The sequence below is a fragment of the Ochotona princeps genome, chromosome 26 (assembly GCF_030435755.1).
Source record: "Ochotona princeps isolate mOchPri1 chromosome 26, mOchPri1.hap1, whole genome shotgun sequence".
NCBI lineage: Eukaryota > Metazoa > Chordata > Mammalia > Lagomorpha > Ochotonidae > Ochotona > Ochotona princeps.
Window position 1 is genome coordinate 12,629,710 of NC_080857.1, and position 4,496 is coordinate 12,634,205.

Here is a 4,496-nt window from a genome sequence, read left to right on the forward strand (position 1 = left end):
TGAGGGTGGAATTAACAGAATCAGTATTCTTAGGAAGGAACCGTGGACATCCTTTGCACCTTCTGCTATGAGAGTGACCAGTGAGAAGATAGCTTTCAATGCATGGGAAGTACCACCAGACACCATAATGAATTTGCTGATTTTCAGATTCCCTGCTGTCCAGAGCTATGAGAAATATTGGCTTATTGTTTAACTTTCCAAGTTTATGACATTTTTGTTACAGCAGTCAAAACGGAAGACATTATTATACTAAGTTAAAACTACAGACATATCAAGTAAGCTGCATGCTTGAATATGCAATCAATCTATGTTATATGACTCATTTTATACTGCATGCTTGAAATGCATTCATCATTAAACCTGTAAGGAAAAGAAAAATCACAATTCTTAGTTCATCACCAACTTCAAATACTGGCAACTTTTGCACTGTGGAAACTGAAGTACATGAAAATGTATTAAATTTCTAGTAAAATGTTCTTTTTACAGTGCAGCTCAACATGGAAGGTAGCAATTAAAAAAATTCTAGCAACTCTATATTCTCAGGTTTAGCTTGCCACTGATCATAATATTAAGTGAGTAACAAGTTAGGAAAAATCCCAAACCCAAGACCGTATTTTCACATTTTCACTGCAGTATAAGTATGCACTAAGTACAATGTTGCCTTTTTTTTTAATACAATACTTTGGGTGTTCTATGATACCACATTTCAGAGAAAGTGTCTGTGTTTTTGAAACTGGCTTATTTTCTAGCCAGAATGGTTTCCAGTTGTATCTGTTTTGTTGCAAAAACAGGATCTTATCCTTTCAATGGATGAACAGTATTCCATAGTACATAAGTATGCATGTGTTTGTGTGTATGTGTATATATTTATATGTGTGTGTGTGTCTCTCTGTATCTGTCTGTGCATCTCTGTCTGTCTGTGTGTGTACGTACCACGATGTATTGCAATGAACATCATGGTGCAAATCACTGTAACATGCAAAATCATTCTTTTTGGGTAAATACCAAGGAGTGAGATTGTAGGTCTCTTTTCAGGGTTCTGAGAAATATCTAAAGTGTCTTCTGTAATGGTTCTATCAGCTCTCATTTCCACTAACAATAGATTTGGGTGACATTTCCTTCATGTCGTCGATACCATTTTAAAAATTATTTTCAGGTGGTACCCATTTTGACTGGATGGGGTGAAACCTCACTCTGGTTTTTATTTGAGTTTCCCTGCTGCGCATCCTGAGCATTTTTTCATGTGTCTGCTCCTCTTTGTATCTCTTTCTTTGAAAATTGCCTGTTTGTGTCCTTTGTGCACTTACTATTTGGATGTTTTTGAGTTTTGGGGCTTTGTATATATCCTGGATGGTACTCCTTTAACAATAGTTACACTGTTTGCAAATGTTTTCTGCTATTCTGTTTACTGTCTACACTCTGTTAACATCTTCCTTTGTGGTGCAGAAACCTGTTTGCTTGGTGTAAACCCATTTGTTTATTTTTACTTTAATTGCCTGTGATTCTAGGGTTTTGTCCAAGATGTCTTTGACCATGGATACGTCTTGCAGAGTTTCCCTGAAGTTTTGCTGTAGTTTGATGGCATTTGATTGTAGATTTATGTCCTTGATACAGTTAGCATTGATTTTTATATAAGCTGGAAGCTATGGGTTGTGCTTCATACTTGTGTACTTGTAGTTCCAGCACTATTTGTTGAAGAGACTGTCTTTTCTTCTTGGATTATTTTTAAGTTGTTTGTCAAAAATTAGATGGTTATACATGTGTGGTTAATTTCTGAGATTTCCATTCTGTTCCACTGATCTGCCAGTACCATGCAGAATTTTTTTTTTTTTTTTTTTTGTGATAGTACCATGCTGCTTTGATTACAACTGCCCTGTAGTGCATCTTAAAGTCTGGTATTTTATTAGTTGTGATATTATCTCAGTAGGAAGCCAAAATGATTCAAAAATCCAAAAATGCTTGCATTGTACTACCATGTACTATCTAAAGAAAACTGATTTACAACAAACTGTAGAGATCTCTGTATTCAATTCAACATAGTATCACATTTTGAGTATAAATATAAATAACTAATACAAATTACTGAACTGCTTGATAGTTTGATTTTAGAGCCTTGAGAAGTCTTCTAAAGAATATTTACATCTTTGAATGCAATAAACTTATGAAGAAATGTATAGAAATGAAATATACATTAATACCAATATACATTGAGCAGTGCTATTTTGTTTTTAATTTTAAATTATTTGTTTGTTTGTTCATTATTAAAGAGACAGAACTTACATCATTTAGTTCACTCCTCAAATGCCCAGGATCTGGAATGTCAATTTAGATCTTCTATTAAAAAACAACGACATAGTAGATAGTTACCTGGCAGGGGAGATACCCTGATCAGACAGGTGGGTTTCCCAGGATGAGGCTCATCCATCGCGTTTGGCATGTGCTGACCCCTGAGATTTCCCCAAACGTGGGAAACTCAACTATGTAATTTATGGTAGTGGGGGACTGCGTTTGCGTTCTCCCCTGATCTTAAAAAAAAATCATATAGTGCAGAGTGAGCCCTCACCCTTGCTTTCTAGGGTCTGCTTTAGCAGGAAGCTGGAATTGATACCAAACCTGACCTGAACCCAGCATTCTGATATGGGGTACAAAAGCACCAAACAGCTTCTAACCACTGTGACAACATCACATCACTCTTACTTTTTATTTAACAATAAATGTAGACTGACTACTTTAGGTTATTAGTTGTAGAAGTTATTTTGTTTCAGGCATTTTCTTCGCACTTTTTCCCATAAATGAATGAAGCTAAGATGCTAGCGGCTGTTGTCATAGCACAGTGAGAAATTCCACCATGTGTAAGTCCACTGCTTCGGCCGCTCCACTGCCGATGAACCTCTCTGCTAATACTCCTGGGGAGGGACACATGACAGCCAAAGCAATTGAGTATCTGCCATCCAATGGGAAAACTTGATAGAATTCTATCATCTGGGCCTTATGGGGAGTGAATTAACTGATAGAAGATTCCCATCTAAATCTCCCTCTGTTTTGGCAAGTCCCCCTTAAAAATAATTTTTAATGTGATTAAGCAGCTATTGTTATGAGGTCAACTGATCCAAGACATAGAGAATGCTCTAATGGGCATTTTTCTCAGCCATTAAGATGTCTTTCAGGGCCCGACATGGAAACCTAGTGACTGAAGTGTTCACCTTACATGCACCAGGATCCCATATGGGCACCGGTTCTAATCCCAGCAACCCCTATTCCCATCCAGCTCCCTGCTTGTGGCTTGAGAAAGCAGTGGAGGATAGCCCAGAGTCTTGGGACCCTGCATCCAAGTGGGAGACTGGGAAGAAGCTCCTAGCTCCTGGCTTTGGATTGGCTCAGCTCTAGCCATTGCTGCCACTTGGGGAGTAAATCAGCTGACAGAAGATCTTCCTCTCTGTTTCTGCTCCTCTCTGTTGTCTGACTTTGCAAAAAAAAAAAAAAATAATAATAATAATAAAATCAATTTAAAAGAAAAAGATGTCTTTCAGATTGGATTAACTGCTATTTTATTTCCATTTCAGGCTCCAGTGGGAGAGGGATGATGGCTCAAGTGTTTGGATTCTTGTCATGCGTGTGGGACTCCGGAATTGAGTTCCTCACTGCTTCGTGGCCACATCATCCCAGGTCTACACAGAGTGCATTTGGTAAGTGAATCAGTGAATGAACACTCTCTTTGTTTTCGTCCTCTCTATTTTTCTCTTAGTTTCTTTGTCATTCTATTTGTCAAAGAAAATATATTTGTACATATATATGTGGTTGTGATCCTTGAAATATTGACAAAACTGCCCTCTTTGGTGCTTTATTGCAGAGCCACAAAACCTAGGTCCACTCATGCAATGCAATTAGCCAATCACTACCACTTGAATATAGGAAAACAGTAGTTATTTTTGCAGGTTTTTAGTGGTCCTCTTTTGATTGGCCAGCAATAGTTTGGACATTGTGCTGCTTAGGGTATTTTGAGGATGCTCAAATTGCCTTTGGACATTCTGGGAGCTATATGCCGGTAGCTGCTACTACTATGCTCGGTCAGTAGTTGCTATAAAAACAGAGCTTGACAGAGTTCTAGCATCCCCTCCATAAAGCCTAATACCAAGATGTTATCTCTACAGAAGTTGATTGAACTCATCAATCTTGCCATCTGGGACAGTTTAGGACAGGTTGGACTTAAAGCCCCATTCCTCCAATTCAGGCAATCATCACACTTTGTCAAAGAAATTTTAGGAGAGAAATATTTAGAATTTAGGGCCTGAGAATTTCTATGTCCATGACAATTATAAGGCATTTGATCTAATCAGTTAAAAGTCTGCTTCCCATGTCTAAATGACAGGGATATAGTGTAAGTTTTACTCTTGATAACAGCTGCCTGGTAATATATAATCTCAGAGGTAGTGATGTCAGCTCAACTCACCAGGGGCCTACACATAGATTTGCATGAAGTTATCCATGATCACTAA

General features: G+C 37.9%; 1 non-coding gene across 1 annotated transcript; it reads left to right on the plus strand.

Annotated features, from left to right (window-relative positions):
• The first annotated feature begins 2,359 nt into the window (after positions 1-2,359).
• On the plus strand, positions 2,360-2,523 carry LOC118759816 (U1 spliceosomal RNA). The gene has a single exon (XR_004996408.1). It is a non-coding gene; the product is annotated as a U1 spliceosomal RNA (small nuclear RNA).
• The last annotated feature ends 1,973 nt before the right edge of the window (positions 2,524-4,496 follow it).